General features: G+C 41.3%; 1 protein-coding gene across 3 annotated transcripts in view; it reads right to left on the reverse strand.

The window, feature by feature from the left end:
• VCL (vinculin) overlaps nt 1–25,641 on the reverse strand; it is a 68,670-nt gene that overhangs the window by 40,074 nt on the left and 2,955 nt on the right. The window lies entirely within an intron of this gene.

Here is a 25,641-nt window from a genome sequence, read left to right on the forward strand (position 1 = left end):
GGAGAAAGAAGTCATACTTAAGATTCAGAATTTCACTGTAAAGCCTAGATGAAAGCAAATAGCAAAACAGCAACAAAAAAATTGATTTGTACTTATGACAATTTCTTTCACTATGTTTGCTGTTGCTTCGTCTGTTTTTGAGATCACTATATACTGTGGTTAGTCTCATGCTTTAGAGATCATACGTTGTTTCCTGCCAACATCTCTACTAAATTAACTGAGGGGGGACAACACTTTTCCTTCTTCCCAGTCTCCATAGAAATGATACTATTTGTTTGCTGCACTTAGTTGTAAAAACTTAATCACTGTGACCTCTGTAGGCTGCCCTCCCTCCTAATCCCCAAAAGTCAGAAATCAAGTTCAAAGTTAAAAAAAAAAAATACCCCCATTTTGCTATTTAACCTAGTCTATTAGAATAATGTAGTTAATTACTGAGAATACATCCCACATCCACATTGTCCTTTAGGCAAAAATAATTATGCAGAAGCCAATAAAGAGATAGAGTAAGAGCTGGAGTTTTCTATACACTAGCTCTTGTGTTATACAATAGAAGTCTTTATAATTGGTAGCTGGCTCTCTGAACTGTGAGATCACCAACTTGACAAAATATTTCCAGCTCCTTTGTTCACTGTATTTTCCAGCTGAATAAGCTATTCAGAAAGGCATCACAAAGCAGAAGGTCTTTAGCCCAGACACTAGTTTGTGTTAAGAGCTGCCAGGCCTGCTCAAGCTAGACAAGATAGCCCTGAAAATCCGTGATCAGCTGGTGTTTAAAGATTTGCTAGTTTTTGACAGAAGTTGTATGCAGAGCACTTGCCAATTCTAATGCAGCCCAGCCTTCCAGAAGCACCATTTCCTTGCAAATTTAGGCTGCTTGCCAAAAACTGTCACTCTCTAGTCTGGTCCTTTTCGGAGGGGCTTTACAGAAGTACACTGGTCCTAGTATTTTATTTGGTTCAAACACAGAGTCAGCCTAGCCTACTTTCTTCTTTTTTTTTTTTTTTCTTTTTTTTTTTTTTAAATCTATTAGTACTGGACTCACAAGTAGTCACATAGATATTTATAAGTAACAAAGGGAAGAGTAGAGAGAAGGTTAAAGGTATTCAATTTTATGATAGGTTTCTCTCTTACAGCACTGTGGTGTCACTTTGACTCCTAAACTTCACAGCAATGCCTCAGGAGCCATTATAAATGAATCCCATGCCCCGTTTCTTGGGTCAGGTGTACATGTCCCACCAAACATGCTTTGTTCTAATTATTTTCATTGCACTCATGAAACACATTTTTTTATATTTCTCACGTTTGTATGTACACATGCCTGATAAAGATGACACAGAAAAGGAGTAATTTGGATAAAGTGCCATCATTCAGGCAGAAGGCTGTCACCAGGTGAAAATGAAGAATATTTTATTCCAAAGAACCATGCCTTCAAGACTTATTTCTCTTGCAGCTGTACCAATCTGCACATAGTTCAGTATATTTAAAAATGTATTTCTGTGGATATAGAGCTTTTAAAAAAATGCATGAAAAAAGTTTACAACAGAGGGTGGCTTAAGGCAGCAGGAGGAGAAAATCAGTTGAAGCTTGAATCTGAAGGTCATTCTAACAATCGTTTTTGGTATTTTACATTGAACAGCCAGTCAGAAGCAACCAAGAAACAACTTTTGCTCAAGTTACAATACATCAAGCATCAAGTGTAAGTTACTCCTAGTTCTATTAAACCATACAAAAAGTATTTGTTCATTCAGTCTGGAAAGCATAAGTCTCTTCTATAAAAGGAGATATCTAAGTTCACTACTCAAAGAAGCATTATTAACTAATTATACATATATATACACATTTTATATATGCACTTCATACATTTATACATACACATACATAAGTATGGACATTCTTTGCTATGGCTAGCTAGGATCTTTAATCTTCAAATGAAAGTAACACAGGATATGAGTCAATTCTTGTTTTCATTTTTTTGTGGGGAGTTTCAACCTCAAAACTGTTCTAAACTCCAAAGACACTTCTCTTCAATCACAAAGCAGAAATACGCATTCCTCCAATATCCTCAGCACTACGTAGCACACAGACAGGACACAAGATTTCAGGCAGTTCCCATGAGGCCTCAATTAAAAAGGTCCCCTACCTTTCTAGAAGAAAGGAATTTTTACTATATTTTAAGCACCAATACAGCACATACTCACTGAATCTGTTTAAATATAAAACCTTGTGGCTCAAAGGAAAGCATTTCATATTTACATAGCTATTAATTAACCTTTCCAGAAGTTTCTTTGCATTTGTAGTCAAGGTATAGAGATGGCATGTAAAGAACAAATGTATTCCACATACTATTTAACAGGTAAAGTCTCAAAACATGAAGCCACTCATGACTAAAAATACACAACCCCGAAAGAGTTTTGTGGGTTTTCCTTTTTAGTTTTGTGGTTAGGGAGTTATTTTGGTTTGTTTCTTATTTTGTTTTAACAAGACACGGTTTCTTCAGACTCAATTTTACACAGCCTAAGCAATTTTCAGACATACTGCAGTGTAACATAAGGCTGAGATTCTCTCAATTCTACCTTCTCCATACTCCAATACCAAGGAAATTAAGATTTTTTTTTTTTTTTTATCTTAAGATGTAATATCTACACATTCCCTATTTCAGACAAAAGGCTTGTCAAGCTTCATGCTAACACAGAACAATTACCTGGTAAACCCGTATTTTATTTCTATTGAACGGTATGCATGTAGAAAAAACAGGATTCCTACTTGGGTTTCAGATATTCTTACCTCCTAAGACAATTTTTCCCTAACTACTCGAGAAGGAACAGTCTCCATGGAATAGAAGCTTCGGCTTTTAAGTAATACTGAAGTGGCCATTACTCACGGTTCCAAAGAAACTGCACTGGTTAACACAGTAAAGAGACCATAACTTCTTAAACACTGTACCTGCCCAGAGCAGCACAGAGTAAGGGAAGCTCTCAAGCTAAACTTACCAAGACAGTTTCATAGTTACAACTTCTACCCATCCATATTCATTTCCATACTCTTCGGGAGATTAGAGGTCAATCAGTTGAATACAGATAAAGAATGAGCTACTTCCCTGCTTCTCAAAAACAGGGAACAAGAGGCACAGAAGTCTAGAAATTTAAAGGAAATGGGACACACACAAGTCAGAGGGCATATATCACCACTGAAAAGCCTCTGAGGAATGCAGCTAGAAGAACCAGGAGGAGACTGAGACTTCCTGCTGCTTTTGGCTTTTAACCTTACTTGTAGGTCTCATACTCTTATCTGCCACTGATTAGTAGAAGACTTGTATGTTTTAAGCTTCCTGCTGGAGAGTATTTTCTCCACAGAAAAGCAAGAGGAAAACTTTCTGATCAGGCTGAGGTTTTTCCTTATAACCAGTTTTGCAGATTTTTGTCATGTCTGCTTCTACTGCAGGAAAGACAAGACATGAGCACCCCACAAGGACCCTTTCCCACCTTCTTAGCCTGCCATAGCAAAGAACAGCTGTTCACTGAGAAGGGGAAATAGTTTCAGCTTCTGTAATTCTCCAAAAGTTGTTTAAACAACGATACCACAAACACCCAGTAATACCTAGTTCTCTTAGCTTCTAGAAGTTTGAAAGTACAAACTGCATGTAGCATACAGAATAAAACACAGAAATATTTAAGATGAGAGTCCAAAGTTTATTGTTTGGGGGTGGTTTTATTTGTTTGTTTTTGTTTGTTTTTTTTTTTTAAATAAAGATTCTTCTGAATGCCTATATTGACAATATCAGTTTGACAAATTGCCAAATGCTGGAAGTGAATTTTTCCTTGCAGCTTATATGATTTCCCCAGTTAAAAAGGAAGACAACTTTAGATGAACTAGTTCTTGCAATGTTTCAGGAGTGACACATCTGTCATTTTAGCAAGTAGCCTAAAAATATTCCCACATCATCACCATTGAACACATACGGCCCTGGCTGTAACACTAGCAGAGCCCCAGGTTTCTCCCAAGAAATAAGCTACAGTATGAGTTTTGCTTGACAAATCGAAGTACCACTCAAAGTGATCTAGTCTGTATGCTGTAAAAGCAACTTTACCATAAGCCATTTCACATTAAAATCCAGTTGCTGGTTTATATACTCTTCCATGTTTTGCAAGCTTCCAGGAAGGACAGTGACACAACAATGGGAGCATTAAATCTCGCATCAAAAATTTCTTATAAATCAGTGCAGTTCCATGACGTTCTCTGCAACTTCTTTCTCAATTTCTTTAGATGTCTGTCCTGAAAAATTAAACTTAAGTATTTGCTATAACTCTACAATGACAACAGCTTCTACATTGCATAGCCATGTCTAGAATTAATCTCAAAACAGAGTTGTCAGTCCTTTTCCCCCCACCCTGCATTTTAAGAAGGCAAAACTGGCCTAGATTTCAAGACTATGAATAATCCATCAAGCAGAGCCAGAAGCAAGCCAACGTTACACCACATTTATGCCTACTCCTTGCTGGCATAGACAATGTACATTTCAGTGCAGACTAAAAAATACAACATGGGCAGAGAGAATTAAATCCTCGTGAACGCATTTTGAATTCAGGTTACATACTGCGAGGTCTTATTCACACATGACAATATAAGGAAAATAATGACTGAAGTTAATGGTATCCACTTGTATATCCCATACCTTTCAGAGTTCATCCCTCCCCATGAGGCTTGTCCATTGAAGGCCTAGAAAGCAGGTCCTTTACCTCAGAGTTCAGTGACAGTTTGTGTCAGCGGCTTCAAAAGTGGCAAGGGCTCTAACTACTTCACAGTTGTTCAGCTTTCCCTTTGTGAAACCAGACGTTGGATCCAAATTACACAGAAAGCATTTGGGAAGGAGCTCTGGCAGCAAGAGAAGCAAAACAGGACTTAGCTGTTTACCTTCATTGTTGTCAGTTACAGTATTTTCACTGTAACCCATGTTCTGTCTTTATTTATAGTATCAAGTAGATCCAGTTGTTGGTATTTCAAGCTATTTCACTCAGCTCTTTTAGAAATACAGCTGTTGGAGTGAATGTTGTTTTATCATGCCCTGACCCTTAGCTACCATAATCCACATGGTCAATGTTAGCAAAACAGAATTGCATACATTCTGTCATAGCAGCAAAGCATAAAACTTTGCCAGATGCAAGTCAGACAGCTTTGGGGTACATCATGAAATGTCTTGGTCCCACCTAAATTTCACAAGTCACTCAAAAATGATCATCAGATTACAACAGCTTCCAGTAAAGACAGAACTTTCTGCAAACTGTGAACAGAAGACACAAGCAATGTTCGAGTGTTTTTAGAAAAATCTAAGAGAATGGGTTTACAAGTCACTCCTCACAATCCAATCCTTCTCATTCAGTCAGGCTGAAAAAGGCAGTTACAACAAGGTACAACTTTTTTTTTTTTAAGAAAACCCACAAAACTTTGTTTTTCCTTCAAAGGCTCTCTTGGAAGCACTTAAAGCAAATTTCCAATTTCTTCATCATTGCACCCCCATCTTGTTTTGAATTAAAAGTGTGATTGATATGTAACTTGCAATTAGCGAGTTTAACACTTGTTTAAGAAGCTTTAATTTTTTTCTTTTTCTCTGTAGGGGAATAGGCCAATGCAATTAGAGACTGAAAAGTAAGTCCAAAGAAATACACAGCTGATTTCTCTTCCTGCTTCTAGTTTATGCCAAACGAACAATGTACATATACTACCAGTGACATCAGTCAACAAGACTACTTTTCCTTCAAGCCAGGCATGAATGTAAAGAGACTGCCTATCCACTTTGCCTTTCAGTTAATATGGAAGCTGTACACTGGCTCCTGGTTTTCTCATGATTACCCTGGAGACTGCATTCCAGGCATAGCAAGGTACAATTTCAAAGTCATCTGGCAATAAGTCAAGTAAATTAGAACACTCCAGCCATCTGGTCCCTAATAGCAGCAAACTGACCTACCTGTCTACACTGGCAATTAAGACAAATTCAATTGGCTTGAGGCTAAGGAAACCCTGCTGTCCAAGCAAAATACATAACTATGAAATGAGAACCATATGGAAACCAGAAAGTGACATCATTTAGGTACCAGAAGACTTTTATTCATGCTGCTAATGTCTACTAACTCTGTTACCAGTACAGAGCTGAGGCTTGGATAATTTAGCTAATTACAGGATGCACAACTTATCATAAAGGAAACAAAAGCACATACTGATTATGTAAGATTTTTACAGAATTATTATAATTTGGAAATTAGTTCTTTTGTCAAGAGAAGAGTTTCTGCTTCTAAACCAGTACATCCAAGTTAAAACTGCTTTAAGACATAACTCCACTTCAGTCAAATAACGTAAGTCAGCTCTGACCTTTTGTGCACGTCCAAAACTCATCTGGAAAAATAAGATACAGCAATTGTGCTCTACAAATAAGATTCACAGCTGCAACTAGCTACTTTTACCTTACAAGGAAGTCTAAGGGAAATGTCTCATACCAAACAGCATGCAGACTCCAAAAGCTCTTCCAGTTCATTTCCATGTACCCAGACCTGTGAACCACCACTGCATTTCTAAGTGGTGGTGGTGGTTAAGGATTAAGGTTAAGGATGTTAAGGATTTCTTAACATAAATCCTGCTGCAGATGTATACACAGATTAGTACTGTACTAAAAGGTAGCATCTGATATAATAGAGCTAAATTCTCTCATTATTCAGATACCTGTCTGAAAAGCAAGCAACCAAACACCATGATGCTGCTGGTAGGTTTGCATCACCTTTGGCAATCTGCTAATATCTGCATGTTGAAGAGAATTTTGGCTGATGAGGATCTCCCCCCTGCCCCAGTAACTAAGTTGCCTCCTGTCCCCCCAGCCTTCCAAGTGTTAAGTCAAAGTATCTAGAAAGTTTACTTAAGATTAAGGCTTTTTGGCTCTGTTGGTAACAGAGTAATAATAAAATCATAGAATCATAGAATGGTTTGGGTTGGAAAGAACCTTAAAGATCATCTAGTTCCAACCCCCCTGCCACAGGCAGGGACACCTTCCACTAGACCAGGTTGCTCAAGGCCCCATCCAACCTGGCCTTGAACACTGCCAGGGAGGGGGCAGGCACAACTTCTCTGGGCAACCTGTTGCAGTGTCTCACCACCCTCACAGTAAAGAATTTCTTCCTAAGATCTAATCTAAATCTACCTTCTTTCAGTTTAAAACCATTCCCCCTCGTCCTGTCACTACTTGTCCTTGTAAAAAGCCCCTCTCCCACTTTCCTGTAGGCCCCCTTCACACACTGGAAGGCTGCTATGAGGTCTCCCCGGAGCCTTCTCTTCTCCACGCTGAACAGCCCCAACTCTCTCAACCTGTCTCCACAGGAGAGGTGCTCCAGCCCTCCGATCATCTTCGTGGCCCTCCTCTGGACTCACTCCAACAGCTCCATGTCCTTCTTATGTTGGGGGCCCCAAAAAGCCTCACCATGGGATATTCATAGATCATATCAAGTGGAAGAAAGATTTGTTTCCAGATACAGCAGAGTGGCCTGTGAGAATATATCTAATATAAATATTGTACTGCACAGACAGTCTCTAAACCAACCCAAGCTATAGCTTCACACAGCTAGTAACAGACTTTCTCCCCAGGCTGTTTTTTTTCCTTCATCAGAACGACAAACTAAGTTGGAGGTGGTGTCTGTAACCATAATATTAAACTGATATTTCACCTATCCATGTGTTAGCACAGAAAATATTCAAGGAACTGAAAAAAAGACAAGTTAATATGTATTCTCTGTCACTTCTTGAGTAAGTTTCAGATGAAAAACAGTAGAGAAGTTTCTTCCTCTCAAGTTTAAGGTGTCTGATTAATCAGGTGCAAGAGAGATGTCCACTATAAATGCTTTCATTTCACTTTGGTATTTAGTTAACTACAAGATCTGTTGTTACTTTTTATAACCCATTTTACTGTTTGAAAACACTGCTAATTTGACAGGTGGTGTTAACTACATGAAGCATTTTAATATACCACAACTGAAAATGTAGGCTGGCTACCAGGCACTGAATTTTAGGATCTTCTGTTTGTTATATGCAAACTTGTACTGACTTCTGAATACCAGACTGTTCAACACTGACTTTTTCCCTTTTCTGCAGAAAGGTCAGCACTACTTCCCTTATGAGCTCCCTCCTAGAGCATCAGTGGTTCCAGAGTAACAGAATTTTTTTCTAAGTTCAAGACAGCAACAGTTTCCTGCAGGAAGACAAAATTTATAAGCACGAGAAAGAAAAAGTAATTTTGAACACCTCTGATAGCAGGGGGAGAAGGAATACCAACTGTCACTGATTTTAAGACACAACAAATCAGAAAAAAAAGACTCACTTTTAGCACCTGATAGGGGCAGTAGATAGATAAATTCAGTAAATAAAAATCAGTAGATAAAAGGAAGAACACTCACCACTCCACCATTTACATGACACTGCTTTTTACCATATTCTAAGTTAACTATTTTGCCAAAGCCACTGTCATGAGACCACTCTTCATTCTAAGCAATTCTGAAATTCTTACAATTCCCCCTCTCCTTCCCATGACACTGTTCCAAGTTACTGAACGTGGTTCTCATCTGCCTGTCATCCGTGCTGGCTTATGTATCTGCAGCCTTGTCAAGCAAGCATCTATTTCTGTTACCTTGATGGGTTACAAAAACTAAATGGGTTTAGTGCTAAGCAATGTACTGAGGCAGAGAAGGAATACATAAGTAAATAGATTAAGGTAACATCTCTTAAGTCAATGTGCAAATACAGGAACTAGACAAGAGTTCTGTCCCTCATTGACTTTGTTTAATCCTAATGTTCCCCTCAAGGGAAACACACTCAACTAAAATTAGCTTTATTGATAAAGTAATATTTTTCACTGAGCTATTAATGTTATATTAAAAATATCTTCATGTGCTCACTATTATATGGTTGAAGCAACAGAAACTCACAGCATTTGTCTTTTGGCATAAGCCCTGCCACAGTAAATGTTTCTTCACCTCCAAGATACCTACTAACATAGTATCTTATAGTGATTATCCACCTTCTGTAGTATATTGGACAATTTGTCTGTCATAAGTGTCTCATTTTACTTGACTAACAGTTAATTCAAGTGTACAGTAAGTTAATGGTGTAAATCATAGCTCACATGTTAAATGTGATGTTTTAGTTAGCTACAACAATATCCAGTTACATTAAATAGAGTAAGTACTAGAAATGGTGGGCTGTTTTCCAAGGGACAGTGCTCATTTACAGCACCATTAAAAACTTAAGTGTGTCAGAAATTTGATACTATGTGATTATTTTCCAGCTTGATTTTGCCTTCAGTGCAAAACTGATACCAGCTCTGCCACTTGTACCAGCTCTGCAAGGAATTCAGCATGTAGAAGACAACCCACTGATGTGCAGAGTCATCACAAAGAATTTGCAAACTATTACAAAGCAGGCACTCAGCAGAAATAACTGACAGAGGATATTAGAAATCAAAACAATATCTGATCTGTCATTAGTTCTGAGTTAGATGAAGACTTACTCAGCTGCTAAAATTAGTTTTTAATATAAACTTAAGCTTACCATATGGTCAAGTAACAAACTACTTTTCACATCCGAGAAAGCTTTAAAAACAACTACTTTCAATAGCATTTGCTATTTATTTCTTGACTCACACTGAAAAAGAAAACTATTCTTTGAAGAGATCAAGTGGTTGTTGTGGTAAAGGCTAAAAAACTACAGCATAGCAGCAGATGTTACCAATGTAGTCAGAATCTTCTACTACAAGATGACATAACCAATGAGAGTGGTATAATATAATTCCTAGTTGTCAGTGATTCCTGAGAATTTTTATCATTTAATTCTTTCTACAGACCTAATTTCTCACTCAGAACAATTATTGTCTTCCATGCCATCTTGAGTAGAATCTACTCTTAGCCACTTTTACAGTCTACATTCAGCCATTAAAACCTATTTCCACTCAAAACGGTGCTGGATCCAGCCTACTTCTAAAACATTGTTTTGGACTAACATTAATATACATCACTTCTCTATGTTTGCCCAATTAAAGCATTATGAAAGCATTACTCTTGCAGTCCCTACTGGAAAGCTTAGTTCACATAATATTGAAATCTGTGGGACTTTTCTTGGTACCAATGGATTCGTTTGGCCCTATTACTGTAGACAGTAGCATCTGAACATGCTTGATGGAATGGACAGCCTTCCTCAGTGTAGCTTTGTAATGTGAAGCTACTACTATTCTCCATTGAAACAAGGGGGGAAATTAGGTAGTGTAAGCAAGCAACTTGAAGGTTACAGCCCAGTACATACAAATATCTAGGCTAAAACCGCTTATTTTGTTAAGTTTCCATGACTGGCAAAGCTGGCCAAAGCCCGGCTTCACCTCTTGCATACCAAAGGAATAATCATGGTCACTGTTAATACGAAGCTCTAGAGAAGTAAAGCCTCTATAAACTTGTCTTAAATATTAATCTTTAAATTTGACACTTAACCATAAAGATACATCAGAAAGTTCAATTTCTTTAAAACAACAGAAGTTTTTTCACTGTAATTTTTTAGCATTTTAGAGCTCCATTGTGCCAGGCACTGTACAAAAATACATAATATTATCCAGTTAATGTGTAACAGCAAACTATTGCTGTGTCACATCAGAAGAACATTGACAAATCAACTCCACATTAGAAAAAGGATATTAAAGTGCTACCAACATTTGATAGTATATAATCGCTACCACTTTGAGAAGTTATAAATACCATTTCTAACTGTTTAAATCCTTTTAGAAGCTTAATAGAAATTAACGAAAAATCCTTTCAATCTTTGTAAGGTAAACATCTTTAGAGATGAAGTTCCTTTACCTGCTACAAGAACGTGGCTGAAAAGAGAAACAGCAGTATTGCTGCAAATCTGACTAAATACTGAAGCTACACTTGTTCCCAACAACATTTTGTCCTATTTGAGGAAGTTGCTCCAAATTTAAAAGCAACAGAACAGAAGAGAAGTGCTCTTCTGAGCAACAATTATACTATATGAAACAGAAATACAAGTTTTTTGGGCCAGCTACCAAGCAAATGGGAAAGCCTGTCTGAAGAAAGTAACTACACTCAACTGTGAAAGCAGAAGCTAGATCCATCAATTTCAAACCCCTTCACAGCTTACTTCCTCCATTGCCACACAGTTACAAGGTTAGTTAGCAGCATCACTCAAATATTCAAAACTAATAACCCACATGCAGGAAAGTTTGTTCTTTGCAAGAAAAAAGTGCAAGACAACTATGTAAAAATCTGCCACAACAAAGGCTAAGCAACAACTCTTTGCAGCAGTTAGTAACTGCTTGAGGGTCACAAAGTCTCTAGCATTTCACTATCTTGAGTAACTGGAGAACGGGCCACGTTCCAACTGCCCCCCTCCCCTCAAAAAAATGACAAAGCAAAATTGTTATGCCAGAAATTAGCTTGCAATTGAGAGATAAAACACTTTATATCCTACAGCTTTGAACTACGATAATTACTCATGTTAAGCTGGGAAGAGAAAAATAAAACATCAGATTCCTTACTGCTGCATGGGGGTGGGCTCGGCTGGGCTGACAGCTCAAGTGCCAGTGGAATCTAGTCGAGTGCTAAGGAATGCAGGTTTTCTCCAACATTAACATAAGAGAAATAAAAGAAATGCCATGCTATTACCTTCCCCCTCCCGCTCAGAGAAAGGCTGAAGTCAAGCTGAAACCTACCTAAAATTTACTAAGGTTCCCACTCCCCACCCCTTGATTTTTTTGAGAAAAAGGGAAGTTTTTATAAGTGTGGCAAAGAATCAAGCAGCACTTCTTCAGTTGCTACAGTTAAGTCAGTGGTTTGGCAGTTACTAGCCCTTCACAATCCAGTTTTTTTGGTCATTGTATCAGGCAAGCTAAATAAAAAGTGACCTTTTCACTACTACTCTGGAGTTCCAGAGAAACTCCATTTGTTTATCTCTGTTATTCAGCACAACTATTGTGCTGTAAAAGCTATAAAGACAGCTAGGCAAATCTATCACTAGGAAAGTGATTTTTAGTGTAGTCCAAACACTAGTCCAGTTTACTACTTGTTCTCTCACCTAAAACCTCATAAGAGTTATGCAGTAATTTAAGAAAGTGTTTTTACACTTGAGAATAAATTTTCTTTAAAGTATCGAGTGGTTTCTGTGACCTGTCTGTAACCAAATCAGCTTTCAAAGACTTAGCTGAAGGATATTTAGATACCTGTAAACACATGCAGAGGCTGAAACGGGAAACATCTTTTTAGATCAATCTTGAGCAAAGATACAAAAGAAGTGAGATTTTAAAAGCAAATAGACACACCAAAGCAAGTAACCTTCCCAGTAACTTCCAACTGGATACTTAAAGCAGCATTTTTTAATAGTGATAACTCTCAAGAAAAACATTCAGTACACCACAGTATTAAAAACCTCTCCAAAGCAAGTTTACATGACTACATGGATATATGTTAGCAACTGACAAGGTTTCCGTAAGAGTTTAAATAGGAAGGTCAAACATGCCAGCTTGCATACAGCTAAACCTTAGCACTAATTCTTTCATTCAATTATGTACTACTATATCCCATTTTGAGATTAACAATTTAACCATTCGTTGCCTGTGCACAGACGGATAATTTACTCATTTATGAAAAGTCCACTTGTTCAAAACGTAACTGAATTTGTGGTCACCAGCAACCAAATCCACCCAAAAACTCTCTCAACTTACAAGTTATCTGGCTCTCACACGTACTGACTATCAGTCTGGTTGAAGTCTGTTTCTGCTCCTTCTGAGGAAGTATTTGTGCAGGCAAACCAAACAAGGCCTGCATCAGAAAAGAAAGTTTTAATAATGCTTCCCTCCTCAAAAAACACTTACAATATGCAGCCTCTTCCAAACTCAGGAAAAGGTTTGAAGACAACAGATGAAGCAACTCAGCTGGAATCACTGAAGTTCCAGATGACAGCTTTTAATAGCTTCCCTGCTTGACAGGAGGAGTCTTGAGACACTTCCACCACTGAAGAGCTGATACCCAGAAAATGGCTGAAAGACTAGAATGGGCAAGGAAGTTGATATAGCCTTTCCTAGTTCAGCCTTTAATAAGCTTCCCATTTTGATGCACCTGCTCCTTACATTATAGAGCAACTATTTGATGAGAATTTAAAAAAATGAAAGACAGAAGAGAACAGTCATTACTGTTTGCCATCATACGATGACTTAGCTAAGGTGACACTTGTAACTTATCCAGTACAGGCCAGAGTGATCCTCATCAATGCAGGGTGTTACAGAAATAACCACCAACTCTTATATTGCTACTCTGGCACTTCTGTGACTATATCTGTTTAAGAAACTAATTTCTATAGCTATTTTCTTGTGCACCCTTCAGCACTGAAGGAGGGACAGGCTTGTCTCTGTAGTTCATGCAAAGACTCAGCTACTAAAATGTAGTTCAAGTTTAATACTGTTATACTTTATTCCCACAAAGATAAACATTGAAAAGAACACACAGTCTGGTACTGCCATCAGTGTGCCCATTAAAAAGAAAAGACAAAAAAGCAATCTTATCTATCACCTACTTTAAAAAAAAAAAAATGCATTGCTGGATAAACACCATCACAGGAATATCAAGTACTTCTGAATATCCTTATGAACTGCAAATGCATTTACATCCATTACAGAACAAGGCTTTTGGTCTTTGCCCACTGCTGACCTAAACCCAGATTGCCTTCAACTAATCTGTACCTTTTAGGACAGTTAAAGAATTTAGACAATTTTGGAATTACCATACAAGATTTACTGTATCCCAGCCAAGTGACTGGAAACTTTTGCAACTCTAATTTGTAGAGCAATGAGACCAGAACAGTTGCAGCATACCCAGACATTTTAAGCTGCATACACAAAGATATCCAAGAATAAAGCTTGTAAAACTAGCCAAAGCAGTACTTCTCAGTTCTGTTATTCATCATTCATTTATGCACCATATTTACCTGAGGACAAAGATTAAGCATGATAGTTGCTCAAGTCAAACCTTCTTAGGCCATCACAGAAAATCAGTTTAATATGAAAATTGCTTACCTCCACTGCAATGAGAAATACTGTACTTTTCCTATCACACACTGTAAGCTCTAAATATCATCTTTCATTAGTAGATAAATACAGATAGCAGAGCCAAAGAGAGGAGGCACTCTGCTGTTAGAAACAAGGAAGAACTGGTTGGGAATGCAGAGGTCAGCTGCAACCTTAGCTGCAGTGACCATGAGATGATGGAAAGGAAGAAACAAGACAAATCAGACCCTGGACTTCAGAACAGACTTTGGCCTCTTCAGGGACCTCCTTGGAGAAATCCCATGGGATACAGTCTTAGAAAGAAGAGAGGTTCTAGAGTGCTGGTTGATTTTCAAAGATGACCTTCTCCAAGCTCAAGGATGGTTCGCACTGATGAGTAGGAAGTCAACCCAAGGTGGCAGGAGACCTGCACCAAGCTGACATGAAAAGTAGGCACACAGGAGGTAGAAGCATGGACAGGTGACTCAGGAGGAATACAGAGATGCTACCTGATCATGCAGGGATGGGGTCCATCCCAAAGTTTATCTAGAGTTAAATCTGTTGAGGGGCATGAAGGACAACAAAAAAAATGCTTGTGTAAGTACAGGAGCAGCAAAATGAAGACTAGGTAAAAAGTGGGCCCACTGCTGAATAGGTGTGGGGGGGCCTGGTCACAATACAGAAAAGGCTGAGGTACTCAATACTTTCTTTACCCCAGTCTTTACTGAGATCTGCCTTCAGCAACCCCAGGCCCCCACAAGGAAAACTTATCCTCAGTGAAAGAGGATCAGGTTACATTCAGTGTTCTGTGGGTATAAACACTGATGGAACATGCAATGTAGTTTTATTACAAAAGGTCTCTTCACAAGGATTCTAAGACAACAGCAACAAGACACACAAGTTCTCTGCAGGAATGGCTTGTTTCTCTTCTCCGCTTTTTACTGGAGAACCCTGACGTGAATCATCAGTTTCCTACCCTACCCATGAAGTCAGGGTACTGGGAAACTGTTCCAACACATGTTCTCTTAGTGAGGAAGTTATTAAGATCATCATCATCACTTCAAAACAGGAGCTGACAGTTCCAGTAATCATGGAAAGCCTTTGAGAGTTAAGAGGTTGGGTTTTTTTCCTTCTTTCCCCTTTCATCAGCCAGTATTGTTATCCATTGATCATTATTCATAATGTAAATAATTATTCTGAAGCATCAGAACCTTATTTACTTCAGAATAAGAGATTTGTTCCAAAGTGAGTTGTTCAGTATATTTTCACAGAAAACTTTAGTTCTAGTCTCAGGCTAGGGGCAATTACAAGTCATACCTCAGTAAACCTGAATTAGGCAAAGTAGACAAAGGAAAGGTTTGCCCTCTCTACCGATTCTCCATCCAGTTTTTCATATTCTTACAAACACACTAGGGCCTGAAATTACTACAGGGACAAACTAGACCTACTTCCCAATGTTATGCACATAGAGCGGCTCCCCCCACCCAGCTCAGTTTTGAGCTGCTAGGATAGTGTTTTAAGGAGATACTTATTGGCAAAATATTTGTAACTGAAAAGAAGATCCAGCCTTTATTTTATCATTTCATCTCTCCATGCAGCAAGTCATCTTGTATCCAAAACCAAGTGTCTTCTGAAATGCAGATAGTTGCAACAACCACTCATCTGTGGTGCATTTTTCATGCATCAACACAAGATGTTACTTTAGACTCCAATTACAGGACATTATTTACAGTTAATTCTCTCTTGCTTGATGTCACAGAAATTAAGGAAGAATTTATACAATCAAACATTACAATTAATTTAGTGGATGCACTTACACAGTTATAAAGATACTTTGCTGTTCAAATTAGATAAGTGCTCCCTAGTAAAAGCTCCTATTTCTGTGTTCAAAGACAAATGCCAGGAAGGTTATCATTTTGCAGAAATTAAGAACCATAGCCACAGAGGCAAGTTGAATTGCTTCTCAGCTTTCAAATGAGCAAGTGACAGAATAGAATTTGTGTCACTAAAGGAAAAAACACATTACGTTGCAATGTTTCTTAAGGTCTAGTTTGCCAGTCCGACTTGCTTTTCAGAGTGAGAAATGGCAGAAGAGTGGTATTACTAATAGTAGATACTTTGTCTTCATATTTGAGGTGAAAAAATACAAAGCCAGTAAGAGTAAAACAATGGAGTCAGAAACAAGAGCTGAGGGACAATACATACAGGCTGTACAGAGAAGTAGGGATAAAAAGCTGGTCTTAGCTATATGTGAAGTGACTACCAAAATTAAGCAGTCCTCAAGGCAAGAACTGACTAGGACTGGCCTATTCTCTCCTTTGGAAAAGTAACTGGCAAAAAAACCAGTGTAATTTGGCTTTCACTTAAGAATTCTAGCAGATTTGGAACAAGAAACATTTGCATTTGCAACAACCAGTTAATGATCTCGGGCATTATTTCCAGTAACTAGCATTAACATCACATGTTTGCTAACACACCTTTAAAATCACAGCTTGACTGCCCCTCTCCTACACCTCTGAGACTTGCTTCATCAATTCAAATCTCAACTATATTGGGAAGGGGAAGACACCTTTAAATTACCCTGCTTACATTCTGAAGCTACACATTTCTAAGTGTAAAACATACTGAACCATGTTGTATTTGGTTCATTGTTTTATTAAACTCTACAAAGGAATTCCATGTCTACAGTCCAATACTACTATGTGGACAAAAATATCTTCTTGTTTCAAAGCACAAAGCAAAACTACATGACACTCTAAAGTTATAAGAAGTCAGGAACAAGATGAAATCACTAAACGTTATCCCTTAATATGGATTTAACAACTCTTCCCTCACTGTTGTAATTCACTTATGCAGCAGAAAGCATATGCTAAGTTTTCCAGAGCAGGAGTAGTATACACCATGCTGTTGGCATATGGAATTTTTTAGTCCAGCTGCCACTTTAAGGTTATCCATTCCACAATAATATTCTCACTTTCTATGCCCAAAAACCAAGCTGCACGTAATCACCATCTCTATGCACATATAAAGGAACAGAGAACAAAAGATTCCTTTTAAAGCTGGTGGAAGACTGGTACAAATTCAGTCTCCAAACATAATAACAGAACAAAGATTATTCCATTCAAATCAGAAGCTGATTTATCACTTACGTAAAGATAATTCCTAACAGATAAAAGCAAGAAAGAGGTTTATGATGTGTTTTTTGATATTACGAAGTTGCTTTCTGATTAATCATTAATCACTCTTCTCCCTGTCCCTCCCATGCACACACCCTAATGGGTTTTATCCACATATGGCCACAGTTCCCACAATATGCTAAATTATTACCAAAGAAACTGCAGGTACCCTGAAGCAGAATGTTCTATTTCAAAAAAAGAAGGAAACTTATTATTTAAAAAATACAGAATCACAGAATCACAGAATGTTAGGGATTGGAAGGGACCTCGAAAGATCATCTAGTCCAATCCCCCTGCCGGAGCAGGATTGCCTAGACCATATCACACAGGAACGCGTCCAGGCAGGTTTTGAATGTCTCCAGAGAAGGAGACTCCACAACCTCTCTGGGCAGCCTGTTCCAGTGTTCAGTCACCCTCACCGTAAAGAAGTTTTTCCTCATATTTAAGTGGAACCTCCTGTGCTCCAGCTTGCACCCATTGCCCCTTGTCCTGTCAAGGGATGTCACTGAGAAGAGCCTGGCTCCATCCTCTTGACACTTGCCCTTTACATATTTATAAACATTAATGAGGTCACCCCTCAGTCTCCTCTTCTCTAAGCTAAAGAGACCCAGCTCCCTCAGCCTCTCCTCATAAGGGAGATGTTCCACTCCCTTAATCATCTTCGTGGCTCTGCGCTGGACTCTCTCTAGCAGTTCCCTGTCCTTCTTGAACTGAGGGGCCCAGAACTGGACACAATACTCCAGATGCGGCCTCACCAGGGCAGAGTAGAGGGGGAGGAGAACCTCTCTCAACCTGCTGACCACACCCCTTCTAATACACCCCAGGATGCCATTGGCCTTCTTGGCCACAAGGGCACACTGCTGGCTCATGGTCATCCTGTTGTCCACTAGGACCCCCAGGTCCCTTTCCCCTACGCTGCTCTCCAACAGCTCTGTCCCCAACTTGTACTGGTACATGGGGTTGTTCTTGCCCAGATGCAGGACTCTACACTTGCCCTTGTTATATTTCATTAAATTTCTCCCCGCCCAACTCTCCAGCCTGTCCAGGTCTCTCTGAATGGCTGCGCAGCCTTCCGGCATCTCAGCCACTCCTCCCAGTTTTGTGTCATCAGCGAACTTGCTGACAGCGCACTCTAATCCCTCATCCAAGTCATTAATGAATATATTGAATAGAACTGGTCCCAGTACCGACCCTTGCGGAACTCCGCTAGACACAGGCCTCCAACTGGAGTCTGTCCCGCCGACCACTACTCTCTGGCTTCTTTCCTTCAGCCAGTTTACAATCCACCTCACTACCCGATCATCCAGACCACACTTCCTCAGATTAGCTGCGAGGATGCTGTGGGAGACCGTGACAAACGCTTTACTGAAATCGAGATAGACCACATCCACAGCTTTACCATCATCTATCCACCGGGTAACATCCTCATAAAAGGCTATCAAGTTGGTTGAGCAAGACTTCCCCTTGGTGAAGCCATGCTGAGTGCCCCTAATGATCCCCCTATCCTTGATGTGCCTAGAGACAGCACCAAGAACAAGTTGCTCCATCACCTTTCCAGGGATGGAGGTGAGGCTGACCGGTCTATAGTTACCCGGGTCCTCCTTCCTGCCCTTTTTGAAGACTGGAGTGACATTCGCTTTCCTCCAGTCCTCAGGCACCTCTCCCGTTGCCCACGACTTAGCAAAGATGATGGAGAGTGGCCTAGCAATGACTTCCGCCAGCTCCCTCAGCACCCGCGGGTGCATCCCATCAGGGCCCATGGATTTATGGACGTCCAGGTTGCTTAATTGGTCCCTGACCCAGCCCTCATCAACCAAGACAGATTCCTCCTCTATCCTGCCTTCTTCTGAGGCCGCAGGGGTCCAGGGCTCCTCAGGACAGCCTCCAACAGTATAGACAGAGGCAAAGAAGGCATTCAGTAACTCCGCCTTCTTTTTATCCTCTGTCTCCAGGGCCCCCACCTCATTCATCAGTGGGCCTACATTGCCTCTAGTGTTGGCTTTACCTGCAATGTATTTGAAGAAGCCCTTTCTGTTGTCCTTGACCTCTCTTGCAAGGTTTAATTCCAAGGAGGCCTTAGCTTTCCTAGTTGCCTCCCTACATCCTCTGACAACAGACTTATATTCCTCCCAAGTGGCCAGCCCCTCCTTCCACGATCTGTACACCTTCTTCTTCCACTTGAGTTTGCCCAGCAGTTCCCTGTTCAACCATGCAGGTCTCCTGGTACCCTTCCTTGACTTCCTACCTGTTGGGATGCTCTGATCTTGAGCTCGGAAGAAGCAGTCCTTGAACGCTAACCAACTATCTTGGGCCCCCTTACCTTCTAGTACCCTGTCCCATGGGATTTCCCCTAGCAATTGCTTGAAAAGGCCAAAGTTGGCCCTCCTGAAGTTCAGGGTTGTGATTCTGCTAGCTGTTCTGTTCCTGCCACATGAGATCCTGAACTCTACCATCTCATGGTCGCTACAACCAAGGCTGCCCTCAACCTTCACCTCTTCAACCAGACCCTCCTTGTTAGTGAGGATCAGATCCAGCAGCGCTCCTCTCCTAGTTGGCTCATCCACCATTTGCATCAGAAAGTTATCATCAATGCACTGGAGGAACCTCCTGGACTGGGGATGGCTGGCTGAGTAGGCCTCCCAGCAAATATCAGGGTAGTTGAAATCCCCCACAACAACCAGGCCCTGTAATTGCGAGACTGCTCTCAGCTTGCCTGTAGAAGGCCTCATCACCCTCCTCATCCTGATCCGGTGGCCTGTAATAGACACCCACAACAGTATCACCCCTGCAGCCTGCCCCTTAATTCGCACCCACAAACTCTCAACTCGCTCCTGATCTGCCTCTGGACAGAACTCAATACATTCTAGCTGCTCACTCACATAAAGAGCAACTCCACCACCTCTCCTTAGCGGCCTGTCTTTCCTGAACAGGACATGGCCATCCATGACCACATTCCAGTCATGCGAGGCGTCCCACCAAGTCTCTGTAATTGCCACTAGATCATAGCCCCCCGACCGAACACGGATTTCTAACTCCTCCTGCTTATTCCCCATGCTGCGTGCATTGGTGTACAGGCATTTCAGGGAGCGAGCTGGGCACACCGATTTCATCCCAGATTCACCCCCTGATTTCACCCCAGGGGGATGGGGGGCCTCCTGGTCTACCTCAACACTAGAGCATTGCCCCAGTGGTGCAAGCCCAGCTACCACCCCATCCCCCTTCGAATCTAGTTTAAAGCTCTCCGAATGAGCCCTGCTAATTCCTGTCCCAGAACCCTTTTGCCCCTACGACATAAACCTTTCCCATGTATCACTGTCACACCTGTTGTCCTATAAAACCAGCCATTATCAAAGAACCCAAAGCCCTGCCTGTAGCACCAGTCTCGTAGCCAGGCGTTAATAGAGAGAATCCTACTATTCCATCCCATGTCATCACCTGAAAATGGAAGGAGGGAGGAGAAAACAACTTGTGCCCCAGACTCTTTCACCAATCGTCCTAGGGCCTTGTAGTCTTTCTTCATCCCCCTCAGACTACGGGATGCAGCTTCTTCCCCACCTGTCTGGAAGATCAGCAGGGGGTAGTAGTCTGTGGCCTTCACCAGGTTGGGGAGTTGCCTGGTGATATCCCTGATTCGGGCTCCAGGCAGGCTGCAGACCTCCCTGTGATGGGGGTCAGCTCTGCATATTGGGCCCTCAGATCCCTTTAGGAAGGAGTCTCCAACCACTAAAACTCTTCTCTTCTTCCTTGTGGAGGAGGTAGCTATATGCCTGTCAGGTTTTTCTGACTGTGGTGGGACCTCTGATATAGGTTGCCTCTCCACCACATCCCCATTGGACCGGCTGTATTCCACTAGGGCTTCATATCTATTGCTCAGAGGCACCTGTGGAGGCAAGGTAGGCAAGGAGGGCACTCGCCTTTTGCCACGGCCATAGACTTGCCTCCACTCACTCCTCTCCTCTAGGTTATCGTTTTCCACCTGAGAGGGGCAGAGTACAGGGGTCCCTCGATCCTGGGAGCTCTCCGGCAGGTGCTCCCATTTTTGTTGCAGGGAGGGCAGAGCCTGGCTCCACCAGTCTATCTCCATTTCAGCCTCCCGAATGCTCCTAAGCCTTTCTACTTCGGCTTGAAGCCTTTCAACCTGACTTTGCAGCTGTGCCGCTTGGCCGAGCAGATCATCTACTTGCTCACAGCGCACACAGCCCCCTGACACCACAGAGACGCTGTAGCATTCCCTGCAGCCGGCAACCTGCACCATCGCCTCCTTCCGTGGGAGCTCTGTCTGGGTTCCCACATCCATTTTGGTCTTCTTCCACCGGGTAGATACCATTGTTCTTCCACTGAACCGGGAAATACCTGTTGGTGGCACCCCTGGTTCACAGCTCCTTGGCACCTTCCTCGCCTTGTGCACTGGGAGGGAGTCAGTGCCCTCCCCAACGAGTTGCAAACAACTGCAGCCTCTCCTACCCTGGGACACACCCAGTCACTGCTGACTCACCCAGGCACTGCTGAGTCTCTCCCCTCTAGTCCCTGCCCTCCAGGGGGCTCTTTATCAACGATAACAGGGGGTGGAGCATTTAAATCGCCCGCGGTGCCTCCAGCTACGCCCCCTCCTCTCCTGATTCGTTGCCAGGAACCTCCGGATCCGGGTCCAGGGTCAGAGGGAAGCAGCTCGGGGCTGATGCTCGTGGGGGGCTCAGGGGGGGCCCAGAGTACGAAAAACCGCCCGGTTAAGCCCGATGTCGCCCTCGCCCCCGCACTAACCTCAAGTCGCTGCCGCCGCTTTTCGCTGCTGCCGCCGCTTTTCGCTGCTGCCGCCGCTGTCAGCTGTTTGTTCTGGTTTCACCGCGTTTAAATCGCCCGCGGTGCCTCCGGCTACGCCCCCTCCTCTCCTGATTCGTTGCCGGGAACCTCCGGGTCCGGGTCCGGGGTCAGAGGGAAGCAGCTCGGGGCTGATGCTCGCGGGGGGCTCAGGGGGGGCCCAGTGTACGAAAAACCGCCCGGTTAAGCCCGATGTCGCCCTCGCCCCCGCACTAACCTCAAGTCGCTGCCGCCGCTTTCGCTGCTGCCGCCGCTTTTCGCTGCTGCCGCCGCTGTCAGCTGACTCCTAACTACTAACTTACTCTCTCCTAACACTAATCATAAGTTTCTACTACACATACACAAGACCTAGAAACCTATAATGAAAAGACTTATTCTCTCATGACATCATTAGGGATCTTCTAGCACTCTCATTCACTTGCCTCTAAGTTTTCAAGTTCTGTAGAGTTCACATAAGCTGCTGTTAACCCATGTCTTTCAGCTTAAACATACTCCAATACAATAAACTGGAGACGGGGGGGGCACAGATCTATACATATCCCATGAAAAGTTAAACATCAAGAAAAACAATGAGAAAGTTACTACAACCCCTTGAGAGCCATCTTCTGTACTGTGTAGAAAATTCTGCAGGGAAAAAGCTTACCTTTTTTTCTTTCTTCTCTACCCTTTTCCAAGATACATAAATAAATAAATATTGCAAGCTAATTTTTCTCTCAGAAAAGAGAAACACTAAGCTGTCCTCAACAGCTCACTCCTCTCTTGGGCACCCTGAGATACAGGCAAGTCAGCTATACCAGAAAAAATTCAGGGATGAGGAAGCTGTTTTACCACCCACTCTCCACAAGTCAGACCATTTCTCCTCATTTAAAGTGTTTAGCCATGTATTTAACTTCTGCTGCAGCAATCATGACAAGAATTTCAAGGCAGGCTGCATTTTGCAGGTGTTGGTAGGCAATTCAGTCTGTCCAGGGAAAATGCACAGCTCTTTCCACATGGCCCTGCAACCCCAGGCAATTTCTCACTTGACAGAGACCCATGGATATGCACCCACAACATGCTGGTTGCTTCAGGCAATTACTACTTCTTCATCCACTGGGATGAGATAGGACAGCTGCTCCAGCTACACTAAACGCAACTCATTCACAGTTGAGGTTTGTTGTTTGGTTTGTTTTAAACTTTATGTCACTGCCTAAGTACTGGTGTAGAGTTGTACCTGTTTTGTGAGAGTAATCTGTGTGGTTTTAGTTGTGGCTAGATGAGGTGGGCTTCAGCTGGTGGTGGTTTAAAGAGATTGACTTCACAGCTTTAGGAAGCGACAAAACCTCTGACATGACTGACTGACTCAGTGCTATAGGGTGTTCTTCTCATCAAGTAGAACCTCCAGTTAAGCTTAATCTTGCTCTACATTGCATTTATTTTTTTTAAATAGTGCTTGGCCCTGCTCTACTTAAAGGAAACATCTGAAAAACCATGACTACAAGACAGGATATTCATAAGCTGAGACCTTTACTGATGATTAGCCTGACCAGCTACTTATGGTTACTGACTGAGATGAAGATAGATATCAGTATAGTTTCATAAGCCTCCAAATCTCAGTAGGTAAATAAAGGCATATCACAGCATCCATCAACAATACATTCTTGAGAAATGTGATAGTTAACAATTTAATAGAGAGTAAAGCAATTTTTCCCCATAAAAATTAATGTAATAGAAATTGGATGCGTGTAGACACTTACAAAACATACAGATTCAAATACAAAAGGACAGCACCTATAGCATGGAGGATAGAAAGGCAGAAGCTGCCTCATCACCTAGACAAGTGCTGGCCTTTCAGAGCATCTCTCTGTTCTGAAAGATCTCAGCCCCTTCATTTGTGACCGTGTCTTACAAATCTTTCATTATCAGCATTTCACATCAGTGTCACTTTCCTCAGATGGCTCAAGCTCAGTAAAAACAAAGGACAGAGAAACAGGGTAATGGTCAGCCATTTGGTCTCAGGTAAAGCAGGTCAGATCTTTCAGAGCATTGACCTGGTTCAACAACCCAGCCTCTGAAAAGCCAGCATCTCCTTGAGTTGCTGATCCTGCTCCAGTATTTAAATTATGTGTACTTCTAAAGTCCCTTCTCAGGTTCCTCTCTATTACCTTAATTCTCATGCACAGAATTACTTCCCTATCTGTCAAACTCAGCAGCTTCACCCATGCGTGGTACTGTTTGTATTTGGCAGAGTAGCAGTGACTCTACTCTGAAGCAGTTCTGTCCGAAACAGTGAAGAGAAGTGGCAAGACTGGGCTATGCCTGTACTGACAGAAAGCCAGAATTCACACAAGGTAGTAACTGTATGGAGTTTAAAACAGAGTAGAATTTGCCTTCTCTGTTTGGCAGTAATATAACGTTACTCTGAACATAAATGCTTGTAAATTCACAACTGGAAAGTAGAGATTTTTCTCCTCCATGAACTGAAGTTATTTTATATAATATGTGTTATAGGTTTAAGCTTTCTGCATCATCATTAGTCATCTTTGACAGAAATCCCTCTTTTTAAAATAGGCTAGAAGTCTGATGAATTTTTTTTAAAAAAAATTAGAAAATCACAATATGGTTCATTTCTTCCCAGTGAAGTTTGACCAGTTAGAATTCAGACTTTCATTTCACTGCCCACTAAACTAATACTATATTTAGCAAGCTCCAAATTATTCCCTATTAGACTTAACTATTTTTCCCCCTCAACCAATTCTGTTGTCTTACAGTGTTACATCTTCAGCCATAAGAAATACCAAACCAAACCCCAGCCCTCCCAGAAGAGGCGCACATCCACTCCAAATATCAGCCAATGAAAACATTAAGATCTTCAGTTAAAAAAAGGACTGATTTAATACACTGTTAACCTTGTGATACTAATCTGAAGCCTCTCCCTCAAATTCCTGGCTCCAGTCAAAGGTTATTTTTGTGCAAAAAACTTCTGCCACTTACCTCTACAGGCAAAACTTTTGCATGGGCAACATGCACCTTATCTCACAGTTCAGAAATTTCATCAAATTACTTCAAACCAATTTGAGTATTGTTCTGCAAAAGCTATCCCCTAACAGAATATTCAAGACACAGTAGAACCGAACTGTCACATATTGGGAACTAATACAAAAGTGCAGAATACCAAGTCTTTGGTATTTACCATGGGAAAGGAACTAACTTGTAAAGATTTAGTTATTTCATTAACTTCAACAAGGACTTGGACTTTCTCTTACCTAGGATTACTTTACAAATAGGTTCTGACAAGGAAGCATCCCTACAGTAGGCCTTGTTGGGTGTGCAAACCTTACATTAAAAAAAAAAAAACACCAAAACATGTACCTTAAGGTAGCTTCAAGCAAACCTTAAAATACAGCACATCCATTTCTGACAGAAAATACAGAAAGGCATGCTGAACAGCAAACTGACAGAAGAGTTCTCGTATTGAGGTCTGTAGTCAAGTTATCTAGGAGACAGACTCCCTTTTAACTCATCTAATAGTCTTCATTTAAGACTCTCATATCTATCAACCTCTGCTCCATCTTGGATATTGTGTTAACTCCATCTCAG

The sequence above is a fragment of the Nyctibius grandis genome, chromosome 4 (assembly GCF_013368605.1).
Source record: "Nyctibius grandis isolate bNycGra1 chromosome 4, bNycGra1.pri, whole genome shotgun sequence".
Taxonomy (NCBI): domain Eukaryota; kingdom Metazoa; phylum Chordata; class Aves; order Nyctibiiformes; family Nyctibiidae; genus Nyctibius; species Nyctibius grandis.